Consider the following 20,398-nt stretch of genomic DNA (forward strand, 5'->3'; position numbering starts at 1 on the left):
GATTTATAGAATATTTGTGTTTAAATTTTTATTTTATACTAAATAAGATTTTTGGTTAGGCTTATGTAATTCTTCAAATGTGTGGGATTCAGATTAATGAGCCAGGACAGCAAAGAGATTCAAATTGCTGCTAAAGAACTCTATGATCTATAGAACATCTTTCCTGCCCACCTAGTCACATTTAACTTCTGTACAGGGAGAAAGAAAATATAGAAGGAAGAAAACATCCGTCAATATGCTGACATTGCTGGAAGACCATGCAAATATTTTGTAAAGAAAAGTCATACTTGGCCCCTTGGGTTTACTTTCTGAGGAAAGGGAAATACAGATTTTTTTTTCTTCTGAAATTTATGTTTCCAAGAAAGTATAGTACTTCCTGGAATTAAACAAAAATCTAATGAAGACACAATTTACATATACCACGTGATGCACATTTGTGTGTTTGGTGATGACTACCTCCCCCTGTGACACAGAACCACTCTATGTGATGGATCAGCCCTGCTCATATCAAAATGAAACCTCTGCCTGGAAAAGTACATACTCTCTTCCTCAAAACAGTTACCTAAGAAGCACATTCCTTCTAATGTTTAAAATCTTATGGGAATAGGCACAAACTTCAAATTTCTTGTTCAGTGAAATTTGTGCTGTAATAGGGGAAGAGGGGAAATGGAAAGATAATTTGTGTGTGTGCGTGTGTGAGAGAAGACACTAATGCGTTCCTATCATAAAAGTTGGGAAAGGAATTTTGTGTATTTCTGACTGGGTAAAGGAAGAGGTCCTGTATTAGTGCTTAAAAAATAAAAATATGGAAGGTTTCTTATTTTAATGATTTTGTAACCTAATTTAACTATAGTACAGTGCCCAAAGTTTCAGAATATAGGTAAAGATTAATTTTTAGGTCAGAAGGATCATGTAATTTTCTCCATGGTATGTATAATCTTGGGATATAATAATATGGGATTTCCATTTCCCACCATCAGGCTCATGGAAACTAGAATCTTTGTGGGATGCCGAATTATTCCACTGCTGGAAGATCAAGAAGGACACTGATGCTTCCAAAATATATAACAACCAAGAACTATAAAATTCTAGGTTGGTGAACATAGAATTTCATAGAAATTATGATCACTTTTGAAGTTTGTCCCATTTATTCAGAATGTTGAACACTGTATTAATAAGCTATGGATTCTAAACCATCTTCACCATTTACAGTATTTAGTCTGGCAATATTCCAGCTCAAGTGAAATAAACTCTCCTACAGGGTATTGGAAACACTTCCAAGGGTGATATTTTGAATTAAATAGAATTAATAGCATTTAAAATAAGTAGATATTTGTATTTTTATTGACTAAACTTCATAGACAGATTTGCTTAAGTTTTCTTTTTCTGGATCTTCATTTATTAACCTTTTAAACAAAAAAAATTATAAGGATTCATCTTCATTTGTTAATCTTTTTTTTAAAGATTTTATTTATTTATTTGACAGAGAGAGATCACAAGTAGGCAGAGAGGCAGGCAGAGAGAGAGGAGGAAGCGGCTCCCTGCCAAGCAGAGAGCCTGATGCGGGACTTGATCCCAGGACCCTGAGATCATGACCTGAGTCAAAGGCAAAGACTTAACCCACTGAGCCACCTAGGCACCCCATTTATTAATCTTTTTAACAAATGTTTTTACCTCAGGAAAGATTTTCTTCCTTTCTTTCTTCCTTTCTTCCTTTCTTTCTTTCTTTCTTTCAAGGAAGAGAGAGAAAGATGGAGAGAGAGGGTAAAGGGAAAGGCAGAAGGAAAGGTTGAGAGAGAATCCTAAGCAGGTTCCATGGCCAGTGTGGAGTCTAATGTGGGGCTCAGTCTTACATCCTGAGATTATAACCTGAGCCAAAAGCAAGAGTCAGACAATTAATCCACTGAGCCACCCAAGAACCCCTTCTCAGGGCAGATTTTTAAAAATTATGAATATTCCACCTGTCTTAACAGAGTTATTCCCTGAGTTATCAGCATCCTGTAATTAGAAATCTATGTATTTGAACAAACGTTAGGGATAGTTACACAGTGACAACTATTGATGGTCCCCCCCCAATTTTTAACACAAATTTTTAAAGTGTGAGGGGTATCAGGATTTAGATGGAGTTGAGCAAATCTCTCATTCTAAATGAAACTAAATGACCATTGGCTTTTTAAATTTTTTAATTGTTTTCTTTCCCAGTCAGCATGCCAACACCAGTAAAGAGCTCTCTCTCTCAAATCACATCTCTGGGTAACTTTCAAAATCAAAGGCGGCAGTGAAACAGATTAAATATCTCTAAAATCATTTGTCTTCAAATATTACAAATAAAGATTTTAAAAAGTCCATCTAAGCTACTGAATTTTAATTGCAGCTTTTGTGAGAACATCTCTCCCACTCTTCTTTATTGAAAATGGACCATTTTTACTTTGGCAGTCAAATTAGTTTTCTTTTCTTTTCTCTTTTCTCACTTTACCTTAAAAAGTGTTTCCATGGAAAAATGCTTTCCATTTCCCAAGTCACCAACTTATGAACAAATCTATGCCTCACAACCTGGCTTTTAAGTGGGGAACTTATTATATTAAAAATGTCTATCTTTTAGTGACATGCTGGTGTCATTATTTATAGCAATAATAAGTTCTAACTGCCACTTTTCAGCACTAGGTTTAATTACAGATCTTAGAAGGCACCATAGAGAGAATTTATTCTAATAGTTACAAGCACTTAAAAATAGATTTCTAAGTCCATTTTCTAAAAAAAAAAAAAAAAAAAGAAGAAGAAGAAGAAGTCCAGCAAACCCAGTCTAGAAATACCTAATAGATAGCAGTATTTACTGCTGAGTGGGAGTGAGATTGGGCAGCAGGTGGACAAACATTTGCCCAGTCACTCTCCATTCTGATCCTTAGGGTCCTCTGAAGTGTATCTTTGGAGGCTTTGATTGAATGTATCAGATCTAGTCTATCCACCTCATTTAAAGATATAAAGCAGAGTCAAAAAGGGGAGAGGTGCCTGGGTGGCTTAGTGGGTTAAAGCCTCTGCCTTTGGCTTGGGTCATGATCTCTGGGTCCTGGGATCGAGCCCCACATTGGGTTCTCTGCTCAGCAGGGAGCCTGCTTCCTCCTCTCTTTCTGCCTGCCTGAGTCTCTGACTGCTTATGATCTCTCTCTCTGTCAAATAAATAAATAAATAAAATCTTTTTAAAAAAGGGGGGGCGGGGAATAGCTCACAGAAGTCAACACACAGGTCAATGGAAATAAAGATGTGAGTCTGATCTACAGAATCACTTAACTATCTTGCCTTGAACAGTGTTGGCTTGTATACTGTTTAAGCAGTTAAGTCACAAAACGAAGCTCAAGTGTGCTTGTTTGTGTACACTCTGTGAGCCCTTCTTCACAGTTCTCTTTTGGAAAAAGTGGTAGAAATTTTATTAGGTGGATTTCAATGTATAAAAAATAACTGGCCACACGAAAGTTATCACTGAATATTTCCACTTTAAGTCCTAATAGTTTTGATTAGCTTTCCCATAAAAATAATCTGCTTTTTGTTAAACCCATCATAAGGACTCACTTGGGAAAAACTTCTCTTCTAAAAACAAAGGAATGCTGGGGTGCCTGGGCAGTGCGGTTGGTTAAGCATCAGACACTTGGTTTCAGCTCAGGTCATGATCTCTGGATCATGAGATCAAGACCCACATTGGGCTCCACGCTCTAGTGGGGAGTCTGCTTGAGCTCTTCTCTCCCTCTCCTGCTCTCTCTCTCTCTCTCAAATAAATAAATAAATCTTTAAAAACAAGGGAATGCTATCTTTTTGTTGACTGTGAAATAGAACTATTTTGAGATTCCAAGGCCCACTGTCCAGTTGTTGTTGGACAGAAACAAAATAAAAGCAAGGGCAGGGAGAGATTCTAATTGTTATGAAACTTTTTTTCCATTACAACTTTTGGTTTTCTCTAATAGGCATTCTTGTTTTGTTGTTTTTCCTGTCGCTCAAAGTGGAGTGAATCATAGCAGCTTGCTTGCTTCCATTAGAGGCTTGAGGTAGGATTTCCACGTTTATTGAAATGCAGCACATGAGAAAATCCTCAGGAAATGCCTTTATGCTGGTTTAGCATTAGCTCTAACAAATGGACTCACAGAATTTTCTCAGTCTTCAGTTTTCTCATTAGGTACACTGGTTGGTAAGGAAAATATGCTTGTTTTTTAATATAACCAACAGGGAAATTATCAGAAATATCTGTTAAAATGCAGTTTTCAAGAAAAAAAGTATATTGATGCTGCCAGTTCTTCAAAAATTATGTCCTACATACCCGTAATCCCCATCTGTGAACTGCTTATATTCTGTACATTTGATGACTGCAATTTATAAACAGAAATGAACTTTCATAGTGTCTGAATGAAGTCAATCATTTATCAGGACAAGTCAATAAGTGATATTAGTTTATAATATCACTAAAATATTATATATTTACAATGAACAATCAGAGGGAATATTATGACTTCAAATGAATAATGCTTCCATACTGCATTTTAATGACATACTACTTTTGATAGAAGTAACATTGGCAGATAAAAATTACAACAAAATTGCCAACATTTTCAAAGTGATCTTGTTAGGTATTTCTTAAATTTGAATAATTTAAAAATTCCTTTTAAAGAAAATGACTTTTAGCCATTTTTAAATAATATTTACCCTGTTAAATATTAAATAATATTTAAATTTAAATAAATATTAAATAATATTTAACCTGTACAAGTATAAATAATTGTATATGACATAAAGCTATCCTATGTGCTATACATCTATTAAAAAACCTACAAAACCAAAAGGTAAAATTCAAACATTAAAAGATTTTTTTTTTCTCTCTCTCACTATATAAGTATGGCAAGCACTTTTGAGGTGAGATGTTAACAACATACCTACTTTGTAGAGATTTAAAAGATAGAATTTTCCCTTTTCTGAACTTCTGCAAATCTTTGGTTGGTTGACACAAATTAACACTCACTTAATTGGAAAGAATAATTTATATATAAAATCTATACCACTTCTTTTCTGATCCATAGCAACAATGATTAGAATACTACAGCTCTACTACGTAGCACCAAAGAATTACAGGCATATCTCAGACATATTGTGGATTTATTTCCAGACCACTGCAATAAAGCAAATGTTGCAATAAAGCACATCAGAGGGATTTTTGGTGGTTTCCCAGTGCAAACAAAATTTATGTGTACCCTACACCATAGTATATTAAGTGAGCAATAGCATTATGTCTGAAAATGCTGTACATACCTTAATTTAGAAAAAAAAAAAACTTCATTGCTATAAAATGCTAACCATCATCTGAGCTATCAGTGAGTTGTAGTCCCTGATCACAGATCACCATAACAAATATAATAATACTTTAAAAGTCTGAAATACTATGGGAATTACCAAACATGGAGACAGGACGTGAGCACATGCTGTTGGAAAAATGGCACCAACAGACTTACTCCAGGCAGGATTGCCACAAACCTTCAATTTGTAAGAAATGCAGGGTCTGGGAAGTGCAACGAAGCAAAGCACAACAAAATATGAGGTAGGCCAGCATACACACAAATGAACATGTTTTTGAATAGCACCTATTGGTTCAGAGCAAAGAAGTTGTCATCTGTGAAAAATACTTAAATTAGTCTTTTTACGTTTTGTGATTGAGAACACAGAACTGAAAAATTATCGTAGAAAGCTTATAAAATCCAAATAATACATTTTGGCTCCTCTCGGGTTTGACACACTCTAGTCTACTCTTGCTGAAATCTTGAATCTCTATGATTTTTTTAATAACTTTATTGTGATAAAATTTATCAACAAACTGTGCCCATCTAAAGAGTACATTTCTGTAAGTTTTAAGAGGTGCATATGTCTGAGAAACCACCACCACAAGATACGAAGTTGTTTCCAACAACTTCAGAAGTGTCCTTATGCCCCTCTGCAGTCTACCCCAACCCCCCACCCCCACCCCACACCAAGTCCTAGATAACTACTGGCCCACTTTCTACCACTATGGATAAGTTTACATTTAAGAGTTTTATTCAGGTAGAACTATTCAATATGTACTACTTTGTGTCTGACTTGTTTCACTAAGAATAATGACTTTGAGTTTCATCTATGTTGTTGTTTGCATGATCAGTTTGTTCCTTTTAAGATTTTATTTATTTGACAGAGACAGAGAGATAGCAGGAAACAGCATGAACAGTGGGCAGGGAGAGGGAGAAGCAGCCTCCCTGAGAAGCAGGGAGCCTGAGAGGCAGGCCTCCTGGGATCATGACCTGAGCAGAAGGCAGACATTTAACTGCCTGAGCCACCAAGGTGCTTGAGTTTGTTCCTTTCTCTTTGCTGTGATTTTATCTTTGCTATATATCTAATAACACTACAGCTTGAGAACCTCCTTGATGAGTGGTTCCTTGGCAGATAACCTGGAGACACATGGTTCTGAAGCTGTGAAAAAGGCCCAATAATGGTTCCATCAGTTCCATGGGTAGTGGGAGCAGTGAGCAGACCCCAAAGATCTCAGAGCAGCCCCGTTGCGGCCAGGGGCAGTTACCCCTGTACCACAGGAGAAGGCGCCCCAGTCAGTCACCATCCCCACAACCCAGACCAACAAGGATGAGACCCAGCAGCCACCACAATCCCTGCCCTCGGCACTGCTAACACCAAGCCTGACACCATTGGCAGCAGTGAAGGTAGTGGTGGCCAGGTGACCTCACATCGCTGGTGCCTGCCTGGAGTGACAAGAAGGTCATCACAAGGAAGGTTTTGAGAATAGTCAAATGGTTCAGTGTAAGAAACAGATAATGGTTTCATCAACAGGAATGATGCCAAGGAAGTGTATTTGCACAACGGACCACCATAAAGAATATGTCTAGGAAGTTCTTTGGCAGTGTAGGAGATGGGGAGATGGTGGGGTTTGATGTTGCTGAAGGAGAAGAGAGTGTGGGGGCAGCTTCTGTGATAGGCCCTTGTGGAGTTCCAGTGCAGGGCAGTAAATATGCAGCCCACTGTAACCATTATAGATGTTCTCCACATGGCTAGGATCCTCCACACAACTGCCAACAGAACTTCTAGAACAGTGAGAGTGGGGAAAAGGAGGGCTGAGAAAGTGCTCCCAAAGTCCATGCCCAACGGAGCTGCTCTCTGGCAGGGGAGGGTTCCCACCTTACCACAGGCAGAGACCCTAAAGTCTTGGGCCACATTCCTCCGACCTTCCTGTGCTAGGAAAGGTGATGGTGGGAGCTGACAATCGGGGTGCAGAGGAACAAGGTAGGCCACTGAGACAATATGTATCAGGGTACAGATCACGATTCTGCAGGGGCCTCCTGGCCAATGAGAACTTAAGGAGGATGGCAATGAAGAAAATAAGGAAAATCAAGGAGATGAGACCCAAGGTCAGCAGCCATCTCAACGTAGGTACCATGGCAAATTCAATTACCTGCACAGATGCCTGGAAAACCCTAACGCACAAGAGTAAAGCTTGAGACAAAGCTAAGAGACAAAAGCAGCAAGCATATCCACCAACTGAGAATTCATCAGCTCCCAGGCTGAGCAAGGTGGGACTGAGTAAATGCCATTTTACCATCTCTACTAGCATCATCTGGTTTAATCATCCAACATGAAGACATGAGTATGAAATTCCAGCCATAAGAAATGAACAAAAGATTGGAGCTGAAGGCCTTAAGTGCTTGCTTTTTGCCCACTGACAAGATAAACAGAACTATCATCATCACCTATGCAGCATGGGTTTTTTATTAGTCTTTACCTAAAGACATCTATTTTTGGTAATGACATTTTTTTTTCAATATACCTTCAAAGGTTTTTTAATCGTTTCATATCTGTTCAAGTTGAGAGTTTTTTGGTTTTTTTTTTTTTTTTTTTAGAGGTTTTATTTATTTATTTGACAGAGATCACAAGTAGGCAGAGAGGCAGGCAGAGAGAGAGGGAGAGGGAAGCAGGCTCCCTGCTGAGCCGAGAGCCCGACTGGTACTCGATCTCAGGACCTCGAGACCATGACCCGAGCCGAAGGCAGCAGCTTAACCCACTGAGCCACCCAGGCACCCGTGGTCAAGTTGAGAGTTTTAAGGACCTCATTTTTCATCTGTGATGAAAGTTTATGACTTTTTTTTTCCAAAAAGTCAACGAACAACAAGCATCTGTTAATAAAGGTCTTAAAATAATTGTCAAAAAGAGAAAAAAAGGACCAATAATTGCTGTTAAGAGAGGAGGTCCTTAGAAACCTCTCATTTTAATCTTGCTAAATCATTGGATATTATGGGAGATTACGCCTATCTCAATTTTGTCGTTGAGAAAGCACCATTCCTTTTGTTACTGTAGATGTCTTTCTTACTAAGAATTCAGACTAAGATCAAACAGTGAAGTTTTTTTCAGTTGAGTTAGAAAAAATAAACTCTCACCAGAAATATTTTTCTCTTTATTATTGATAAGTTAAGGTCTCTCATCACTTAATAAAATTACTCTCAGATGAAGACATGCACATGTATTTCATACTGGAGATTAAAACCTTAGTATCATTTATGTAGTCCTTCGTATGGCAGTGCAATATTGTGAAACTTGACTGTGAAGTCTGAGACTGTGGAATCTTAATAATTGATAAGAAAGATCCTGATTGTTCCCTAATCTTTAAAATTTTTGTCAAATCACTCAAAGCACACTTACTGTCAGTTGTAATGCATAGAAGAATGCAAAAAAACAGTAAAATTAATATTCAGTACACTGTAATTTATAATACTAGAAGCCCTGAGAACTAAAGTGTTTTATTTCTTTGTAAAAAACTAAGTAAGGAGGAGAGGGGGCCTGGGTGGCTCAGTTGCTTAAGCGACTGCCTTTGGCTCTGGTCATGATCCCAGGGTCCTGGGATCAAGCTCTGCATCAGGCTCCTAGCTCAGCGGGGAGCCTGCTTCTCCTTTTGCTCCTCCTGCTTGTACTCTCTTTCTCTCTCTCTGTTAAATAAATAAATAAAATCTTAAAAAAAAAAAAACAAAACTTAGCAAGGGTCATTTGAACAACGCTTGCCTTACTCTTCTTGTTACATAATTTATATATGAAGGATCTTTTATATGTGAAAGGACCATTTATATTGGAAGATCTCTTCTGTGCCTTAGCAAGCTATCATACTTCTTTCTAAATTTGGATTAGCTCCCAACACTTTAGTTTTTGTGCTTGTAATGTTTGAAATATCTTTGAGAGTTCCTTTAATGTTGAGTATTTTCCTAGCATCACTTACTCTAGACATGCTCTGGACACTTACTCTGGACATGCCAGTTCATGAACTAACAGGTGAGCAGCGACCACTCATGGATGGATTTGGAGAGAAGTAACATGACTGCTCATTGATTGTGATGCACTTCTGTTATTTATGCAGTGATCTGTGGGCCAATGAACTTGGAGTAAATCTGGTACTTTATGCAATTGCTCACAGGTAGTATACTATGATTAAAGTTTGAACTGTATTTCTGGGGAGTGGTATTATTTAACTAAATTCATGCACACTGGAACTGAGCAAAACAAGGCCTGTGTGTGTGTGTGTGTGTGTGTGTGTGTGTGTGTGTGTGTTACATTTTTCCCATAGTTCTCTAATAATCAAAACTAGGACTTGGATTCTTTCTGCATTTGGTAAATAATCAGCATTGGACAGCTGTCTCATTTAAAATATACATCCACTCTTGATCTACTCTTCATACTTTTAATTCTTTTTTTTTTTTTATTTTTTTTAAGATTTTATTTATTTATTTGAGAGTGAGAGGAAGCAGGACAGAGAGCACAAGCAGGGGGAGTGGCCAAGGGAGAGGGAGAAGCAGGCTTCCTGCTGAGCAGAGAGCCCGATGTGGGACTCCATCCCAGGATGCTGGGATCGTGACCTGAGCTGAACGCAGACGCTTAACGACTGAGCCACCCAGGCGCCCCCCTACTTTTAATTCTTTTTTTTTTTTTTTACTTTTAATTCTTTATCTGAGTCTGTCTGGGGGACTTGTCTTCATGACAGGTTTATACCACTTTATTATGACAGTTTATACTTGATGGCACACAGGAACAAAGAAATGGAGAAGCTGACCAAAAACCATAACAAATCTCTCATTCCGAAATTTAGGAATTTTATGTTCTCCTGACCTCAGATGCTTTAGGCAGCAAAAAAACATGATGAAATGTTTTGAATGAAAAATTCTACTTCTGCAATTACAAGACAACAAACATTAAGCCTTACTTTTTACAATTAAAATCAGTTCTAACTTCTCTGCATAGTAGGGTGCAAAAGTCTTTATGAAATTGGCTTTCCTGGGGCGCCTGGGTGGCTCAGTCATTAAGTGTCTGCCTTCTGCTCGGGTCATGATCCAGGGTCTGGGATGGAGCCCCACATCGGACTCTGCTCAGTGGGGAGCTTGCTTCTCCCTCTCCCACTCTCTCTGCTTGTGTTCCCTCACTTGCTGTCTCTGTCAAATAAATAAAATCTTTAGAAAAAAAGAAAGAAAAAAGAAAGGAAGGTAGGGAGGGAGGGAGGAAGGAAGAAGAGAGGAAAGGAAAGGCAAAGCAAAACAAGAAAGAGAGAGAGAAAGAAAGAAAGGAAGAAAGAAAGAAATTGGCTTTTTATTCTCTACATGTAGTTCACTTCCTGGTATTCAAATTCTAACTCTCAAAATATCGAGTTCTTTCTTAAATAATAGAATGTTATGTGCCAATTTCTGCCTATGAGAAATAGCCCTTTCTGCTCTTTTAATTATGCTTAAAATGGAAAATACAAGACAGAAGATACAAACCCTCAATAGTATTTGCAATAAAATCCTCTCATTTAAATGTATTTAAAACCAGATTCTAAATATTTCAGCTTTTAATATAGGCACATGCTGCACAAAGAATTAGAGTAGAATGTGAAGAGTTACATTTTTTAATCACACCCTTCCTTGACTGAAGGTGGTACATAAATTGACCAGACGAAAATTGTCCTTCATTAGGACAGTCCCAGGTCTAGCAACGTCTTTTGCTTTGTATTCTATTTTTAAAAGCTGCAAACATATTTGGGCTCCTATTCTTCTTAACCTTTAGCTACTTTTAACCTTTAAAGAGGTATCTTGGCTTTAGGCTGGTGTATGTAATTTTTGAAGTGTTCACTCTTAAGTCCAAGTTTCCTTTTCTTGCCCTCAAGGAATCTTCTCTGTTTCCACACTAACAAAACTGAACAATCTCTGGGGGAAAGACTGGGTTGGGGAGGGGCTCTAAAATATCTTTCTATATTTCAAACATTGACTTGGGTGAGGTAATAGAGTATAACCATTAAGCATGTGAACTCTGCAGCCAAAATACATAAATCTAAATTCCAGCTCCACCATTCAGTGTCTGTGAGACCAGAGAGAGTTACTTACTCTGTCAATGCTCTTTTCCTCTGTAAAATGTGAATGATACAAGTGTCTAGCATATGGAGTTTAAATGATGTGATGTCATAGTATTCCTCACATATTATGTTCAATACATACTAGTTTTTATTAGTATTATTATGATGATGATGATAAAAATTTTATATTTGTTTCATTTTAAATGTTCCAGAGAATCTATAATTTTAGGTTTTATCACCCCGATCAATCACTTATAAAACATTCACTTATAACAAATATGGCTATTCCCAGAGTTCTCGACTTTTCCTATAAAAATAGATATGGCTGGAAACAACTTAAGAAGTATTAGAAAGCCTCTTCCCATACTTGAAGAGACTTTAGTTTTCTGTAAAGCACCATATGCTATAATTATTTTTGTGACCTGAATGTGACAATTCTGTTAAAAATAGTACAAGTTATGTTAAAAATATCTTCTTATTTCTCTGAGCCAGAGTCTCAGGAAAGAGTGCTCTCATTTCAAATAATTACTTCATATTGGTCATTCTGAATTCCCCTTAGGAACATAAAATGAAGACTTAAAAAAAATGCATTGCTTACTGATTGCAATGAAACATTTTTTTTCCCATTGAGAAACAAAGTTCACCATTTACCTAATAATTTTTTGTTATTATGTAGAAAGTGGTGCTCTACAGCAGAACTAAAAGATAATGCATTACATCATTATAAAAAAAAAATCAGAAAAGGAAGGTACAGCCACTTCAAGTCAAGCTTCCTTTCCATACACTACAGTCATGAAGTCTTGTATTTTAGTTTTCCATCTATTATCTTAAGCATATAAAAGCTGCCCTTTCTTTTCAAATTCATACTGATGGAAAGAGAAATCATGTCAGAAGCTTAAAGATAAAACATAGTATTTTTAAAGGAAGAGACAATGTTATTTTGGCTGGACTTATATTTTTTGATATGAACTAGAAACTGAAATCATTCAAAGTTTGATATTTAGAGTGAGGGCAGTTAGTATGGAATAATGAGACTCAGTAGCTATATATATATATATTTGTCTAAGTATGTAATTTTCCAAAACATTATTTCAGATGTAACTTTCAGCTGAATATTTAAAGTCAGTTTGGTTGACTTTCCTCTTGGTTGTAAAATATTTCATAATGGACTTAACATATTTTCTAATAAAATATCAACTTATTATATCATAAATATTTCATCAGCATCTGACAGATGACAAACAAATTATCAGGCTTCAAGAAATTAAAAAATGAGTGAAACACACAATTCCCTCTCAGAAAGCTCAATCTTTTTTGCATGTGAACTTTTATTACAAAACAAGAAACTTTAAAGATTCTTTACTGAGGTTAATTTTATAGTTGTAATCTTGTTTCCTAATTATACACCTATTGTAATTAGTTTCACCTGTTTGACTCTGCCAGAGGCATCATTGTGTGGTCATCTTGGGAGTAGACTGTTCTTTGGTCTGCCCAGAAATGCTCAAAAATTGATCGATGTAACATTTTATATTTCTCTTGATGACTTTAACATTTTTACATTTTCTTGATTATACTCCACCAAGCCTTTCATTCCCTTTATTTTCCAGAAATATTTTATGTAAAGAAAACAATAAATAAGACATATATAATAAAAATATGACATAATTAAAATTGTGTTTGGTTAAGGATAAAATAATGAACCCAGCAACCAAGGTCATGCTAATGGTTGGACTAGTGACATGGAGCATGAGGAATGATCAGACAAGACATGTTGCAAATAGTTATTTGAATATTTCTATATTATTATTTATATTATATAAATAATATAATGAGTAATATATATTATAAATAGTCTAAGATAATTTATGCTCTTTTATAGAATCACAGGTTATTCAAACTCATACCTTCCATTCAGATGATTAAAAAAAAAAAGAAAAGAAAAAGAAGAAAATAATTCAGTTGTATGGAAATTTAAAAGTTCAGGAAACTCACATTTTGACATTCAAAGAACCTTATTAATTTGCTAAGGCCTAATATTTCCTTTAACAAAAGTATTACACAACAACTATTCTGTGGTAAATATGCTCAAAAAGCTAAAACTAAATGTAGTTTCAGTGGAAAATGATGAAAATTAATTAGTATAATTCTATACAATGTTTTCAGACTTTTGTCTTCTTCTTTGTCATAATTTTCAGGATTCATCCTATGTAAGTACCTATAGTTTGAACATTATATCATCTTTACATTATATTGAATACAGTAATTAAAAGAAATACAAACAAAAATTAGGTCTTCAATTCACTTACCTCTCTTTACATGAGTATCAGAAGACTGAAGAAAACTCTATTTCTAATTCTATAGGGATAGGAAATCCAGCTAGAAAGGAGGCCATTCAGGAAATGTTGATATTCTTAAGACAGTGGTCTTCCTTCTGTATTTGCTTTCAAATTCTGCTCAAAAGGAAATTTACTAGTTTCTCCCAAAAGCCAGTCATCCCATATCCTCTCCCTAAAGCTGATTCTCTTTTATTTTCAACAATTTTAATTATTTTTCCCCTTTCTTATATAAAAGAAAATACACATGGAAAGATTAATACCTATGTAACAGCCCTTTCTGTATAAGTATATATAAATATATTATAAGTATAGCCAAGAATGTGACTAAACACAATATTTTCCTGAAATTTTTTTCTTGCGTGGTATTATTTTAATATGCAACACTTTGGTTCTTTATACCAAAAGAGATTTAAAAAATTCTCAATATGTTAAAACCTAAATTCATTATTTCTGTGATGATTATATTTGAATGCTCATCTTTGTTTTTCTAGTCATTTAAAGAAAAAAAAAACACCAAAATAATACATACACCTGTGATATCCCAGAATATAAGGTAACTTCCTTTTGCATTTCTGTTGTTCTCCAATCACAGAAGAAATTCTGAATCTCAAATAAAATAGCAATGATAATAATACACCAATTTGAGTGATCTTAGAAGACTATCAGCTCCTTATGATGATTTATGAGTAGGCTTTTATAGGAATTCACTATTGGTTTTCTACTGATAGGTTTATAATTGGAGAATGCATATACCTAGGATCTAAAATTTTAGAAAATCAAAACATAAAATGTTGAGTGTAGATGAATTTATCAATGCTGTGGTCAACTGAGTAAACTTTTCCTTCTTATTTCCATGGATGTTTAATTTATAAATATACAAATATCCAAAGCACTTTTTAATTATAAAATTTTTACAAATGGAAAAATAACTATCTTCCAAGAATTATTTCAGATAAAAGCAAAGTTTCACTTGTAAGTATTAAATTAACATAAAGAACAGAAATTGTTCCAGTGTTATATAGGCAAATTTCCTATATTAATATGAAAAGTTTAAAAATAAGTTGTATAAAATATGCTCACTCTTACTTTTATGCTTGTCACTGTTTTCCTTATATTCTTTTCAATTAATAGTGTATTTTTAGAAAGTGGCCATAATAGGGGTGCTTGGGTGGCTCAGTCAGTAAAGCTCTGACTTCAGCTCAGGTCATGATCTCGGGTCCTGGAATGGAGCTTGCCACTAGCTCTGCACTCAGCAGGGAGTCTGCTTCTCCCTCTCTTTCTGCCCCCCTCAACTGTGCTCTCTCTCTCTCAAATAAGTAATATCTTTAAAAAAATAAATTAAAAATAAAAAGTGGCTATGATAACAAAATATATGTATGTGGTTGTTCTGTGCTCCAAATAGTTTCCTTTAAAATTGTCTAAATAATGGTTCAGTGAATTTGTGAAATCACATTGTCTTGATGTCTAATAAATTACAGAAATGTAAATAATACTTGTTCATCAAAAATCGATATTTAGATATTAAACTTCCCACCATTTCTTACAAATCTGATTTCCTTTCAAGCTTCAGCAATTTTGAATCTATCTTATTTTAGATGGTGATGAACTGTGACTATTTCCTAACAGTGGATCTCCAGAAGGTAAGGAATATTATTACCAAGTATCTAAACACCCAGTGGTTAAAAAAAAAAAAAAAAAAAATCATTAATTATAACTGCTCTTTCCAAAAAACCACAAAATATATAAAAGTGAAATGATTTAAAAATGCTTGGTGATATTTTGGGGCTCCTAGGTAGCTCAGTCAGTTAAGTGCCCAACTCCTGGCTTTGGCTCAAATCATGATCTTAGGGTTGTAAGATCGAATCCCACATCAGCTCTGTGCTCAGCACCGAGGCCACTTGATTCTCTCTCCTCCCTCCTCAGTCCTTCCCCTGGCTCAAGCTTAAATAAATAAATAAATAAATAAATAAAATCTTAAAAAAAAAAAAAAGATGCTTGGTGATGTAATCCATTCTAGTTTTGTCCTTCACTCTGAGGAAGAAGTTTTTTTTCTATTCCTTAAATAGCACCTTAGAGTTGACTCCAAGACAAAGGACAGAGTTATAACTGGAATACCAGGTTTCATTTAACTGAAGGGTTTTCTTTTGTGCTCTTGATTTTTCCACTGTAATGCAAATGTCAAGTGTTTTTTTTGGTCATTTCCCCCCCAAACCCAGTGGCTTTAGAGTTGGGAGAATAATTACAGTCACAAAGTGCATTATAACATGATTTGGGAATACTCAATTTTACCAAGAAATAAACCAGTCATTGGAGATCCTGCTGGCTCATTTTGATGACCTCACTTGAAAACTAAAATAAAGCCCTTTAGTAATGGACATGTAGTTGTAGATGTGTTCCTGAGAACATGTTTTTAGGAGGACTGCTATTCCAGAATGAAGTTGGCTCTTTTCGTTTTTTATGAGCAGTAAAATGCTTTTCCTAAAATTGAGCAAAATTTTGAAGAGGTGATTTGTACAAAAACAAAGTATGTCTGAAGTCTCAAGTAAGTGTCATAAAGTGATGTCAACCAAGAAATTACATTTCCCATTTTATTTTCCTAATAATAGTTTTATTTATAGAGAAGTTAGTATGCTCCAGTTACAAAGTAGAAAGAGAACATGAGAAAATTAATGATATCATTCACAAAAACTGAAAACAAGTCAGAAAAGAAGGACTCATTAAAATAATGCCTATATTTATCAACTCTTCTATTAAGCTGATATATATTAATTACTTAAAATCATTTTTTTAAAAAAGCACTGGCTTGAAAGTGAAAGGACCTGAAAGTTCTTCATTAATCTAAAAACCATGACATTTTTCACAAAAAACAATTTAAATCTATGGGTTTTCAATATCTTTTTTAAGGACAATAGGGATATAATATGAACCTCAACAGAAGTATTCAAAGAGAACTTCCACAAATTCCTCTAAGATCATATCTAGCAACCTACATGTATCTCTGTTATTATGGACAAAATATTCATGTTCCTATACATTATATTTAACCCTCTCTTGTCTGTTTAGTTTCCTTTCCACCTGCTTCATTATCAATTTTTCATGTTTGCTGGATTATTTTGATTTAGTATAAAAACCTGATACAATATATGCCATATTAAATTTTTTATTTGTGCACACTTTCTGCTCCAGTTAATGACCCATTTCTTTGCATCCTTACACAATAAAACTCTGAAAATACTGTCTCCACTTGTTATCTTTCATTTACTCTTTAAGCCAGTATAATTACACCTTCTCCTGTACTACTCAACAAATGGCTACTGTCAAGGTCAATAGTGATCAACACACTGCTAAATCCAATGGTTTTACTTACCAATACAGTTGGCCATTTATTCCATCATAAACTCTTTCCTCACTTGATTTTCAAGATATCAATCTCTCTCAATTCTCCTCCTACCTCCATTACTGCTACTTTCCTTCCCAATAACCTATAAATACTGGAAAGTGCCAGGATTTAAGTCTCAGACTTCTCCTTTATCTGCAGTTACTCCACAGGAAACACCATTCACTCTTATAGCATTATTTATACGCTTAGGATTCCCTATTTTATATCTCTGAAGTGACTATTCCTTTGAATTCTAGACTTTCATATATAACAAATTTGTCAACATGCATAGTTCAGTATCTAATATTCATTTGAAACTTAACATAAAGCTATTAATCTTTTTATTCCTTTACCTCTCCCAAAATCTCCTCCTTATCTACCCTACCTGATTTGGAGTATTGATTCCTCTGTTTCTTTCATACACCATATCCAATCTATCAGCAAATTCTATTGGCTTGAGCTTCAAAATAGATCTGGAATTTCACCCTCAGAATTTCTACTGCTGCAAGCAAATTCCAAGCCATCATTGTCTCTTATCTGGATTACTGCAATAATTTATAACTAGTATCCCTGTTTTTGTCCTTGCTCCCTACTCTGCCACCATAAATAAAATCATGTCACTCATATAAAATCCTTTAATGAATTCCCTTCTCAGAGTAAATACCAAAATCTAAACAATATCTTACAAGACACTACATGTTCTGGCCTACCCCAGCTACCTTCCTGATAACTCATCCGCTATCCCTCTTCCTTGTCCTGAACTCTGCTCTGTCATACACACAAAGTATTCTTGGATGGCTGAAACCCTCCAAGCACATTTATGGCTTAGTAGTTTGCACTGGGTCTTTCCTCTGCCTGAAATTCTCTGCTTTAGATAAGCTTGCAGTTCCCTTCTTCACACCTTTCAAGTCTCAAATGCAGTATACCCCTCTCTCTCATACACACACACCCCAAACTTCCTATTCTCTTGACCAATTCTATTGTATTACTCAGAGTTTTACTATTTCCTTACCTGTTTGTTTATTGAATGTCTCTTCTCCAAAAATAAAAGGTCACTGCGGGCAAGGACTCTCTTCCCTGCTGTATATAACCTAGAACCTCTAAGAATTTCTGACATGAAGAAGGCATTCTGTAAATCTCTTGAATGGCTGAGGAGAAATCTCCGTTTTCTTTCTACCTCAAAATTTAACCCATGATATGTTTCCTAATACATTTTATCATTAGCTTTGACCTCTCTACAAAATTGTCTACCTACATTCTTCTAATTTCTCACTTTTGATATCTGTTCATTGTAGGGATGATTTTATATCTAATCATTAAAAAGAAATTTTAGAATTCAGTCTAAAGGTACAGAAATATCTGATTGAAATACAAATACTATAAAGCTGTCTTATACTTAAATTCTAAATTAAATATTTTAGGTTTAAATGAAATTAAATTACTTCTAAATTAAAATACTTGCTGCATAAGTCAAACTCGTAGAAATAGAAGAAGCATGGTAGTTGCCAGGGGGTGGTGGGTGGGGGAAATGAGGAGATAATGGTCAAAGAGTAAAATCTTTAGTTATAAGGTGAACAAATTCTGATGATCTAATTTATATCATGGTGAATATTGTTAATAATACTGTATTTCATATTTTAAATGTACTAAGAGAGTAGATCTTAATCTTTCTCACTAAAAAAATTATATGTGAGATGATGGTAATGGACATGGTAATTAACTTGATTGTGGTAATCATTTCACAGTGTGAGTATATATCAAATTCATCAATCTGTATACTTTAAATATATATAAATTTTGTCAATTATACTCAATAAATCTGGGGAAAAATAACTGCAGTATAATGTATTTCAGCTGAACAATTTTTATAAAGGATGTTACGTTGCAGAATGTGTTCTTTCTAGAACAAGCTAAAGAAATATACACATCTAGACCATCATTTTGATTTGGTTACCATCTGGTCAAAAACCTTTGATGGCTCCCCACTGAATGTAGCAGCAAGTCCAAGTTTCTTACACTGGTGTTTAAGGTTTTCTTTAACCTGGAAAGTTAGTAATAGGCTACCTTTTAGGTTGACTCCACTTCTACCTCATAATCCAAGCTTCTGCCATTTCCCCATTACCCACACACATTATGATAGTTCACATCTCATTGTCATTCTGCCCACATGATACTATCATGTATAGTAAGTTTTGGAATCACACAAGTAAGTTTGTATAATGATAAATTTTTCTGATTCCCAAGTAAAGTCCATAGAAGTATCTATGTTTGATATAGCCATCAATCATTGTTTAATTTTCTGGTTAACATTACTAAAAATGATTCAGGGTGTCATGATGGGATGGCAGTAACTTTAGTGCAATTAGTTTCTGATATTATTCACAGAAACATTAAATAGCTTGCATAAGATTATTTTCTATAAACAGTATGTTTTAAAATAGCATAATCCTACTTTAGAATTACTGCCCTTTTCTTTAAATCAAAGATGCTTAAAACTTTTTCATTAGCTGATCTAGATAAATAATTTATAACTCAAGTTATAGTCAGAGCTCTATGTTGAAATTAGATTTTCTCTGAAGAAGTAAAAAACAACAATTTGGAGAAGGTTAACTCTGATTAGGTAAAAAGAATTTCTTCCAAGTGATGCTATTTCTGTTACATTATCCAAAATTGCACATTTCCTTCTGGCTTTATAGGTTGTGTTTTTAGTCCCTGTTGGGGCGTTTTGTCCATTAAGTACTTTTCCTTCAAGGTACTGAGGAGTTGTTCCTTTTAAACACAATACAGCAAATAATTTGTTATCAAATGTCCTGGTTGTTTCCTATTTTTTTTAAGTACTAGATTTTTTTATATCAATTGAATCTGCAATCATAACTATTCATTCAGGAGAAAAGGAGCCTGCATATTGAAAAATAGACCAATTTAAAGGAAAGTTCATTTTGACATTTAAACCTCAAGTAAGAATTAAACTTTGCCAATAGTATTGAATTAGAAATAAAAATTTTGTTTTTAGGGGAAAAAAGTACTATTGGTAGGCTACAATTAATTTTAAATAAGATAAAATTTGTACTCTTTCATTTATCTTTCTTTTCTATAATATTATTTTAAATATATATTCTTGCAACTTGTCTGAATGTCACATTGCCAAGACAAACTAAATGTGTTTCAAGTTTGGAAGAAATATTATTTTGAGTACACTGAATATTCTGAAGAATTTATTATCCATTTTATTTGTCATTACAACTGTTCTGCCAAGGTTCTTTTCCACAAGTTCCAATTTTCTTGAAAAATTCCCATATATATTCCCAA

General features: G+C 34.8%; 1 pseudogene; it reads left to right on the forward strand.

Moving 5' to 3' along the window:
• LOC116881888 overlaps positions 1-7,504 on the forward strand; it is a 169,249-nt pseudogene extending 161,745 nt beyond the window's left edge.
• The last annotated feature ends 12,894 nt before the right edge of the window (positions 7,505-20,398 follow it).

This window comes from Lontra canadensis, unplaced genomic scaffold, assembly GCF_010015895.1.
Source record: "Lontra canadensis isolate GAN:19392208 unplaced genomic scaffold, GSC_riverotter_1.0 scaffold78, whole genome shotgun sequence".
Lineage (NCBI taxonomy): Eukaryota > Metazoa > Chordata > Mammalia > Carnivora > Mustelidae > Lontra > Lontra canadensis.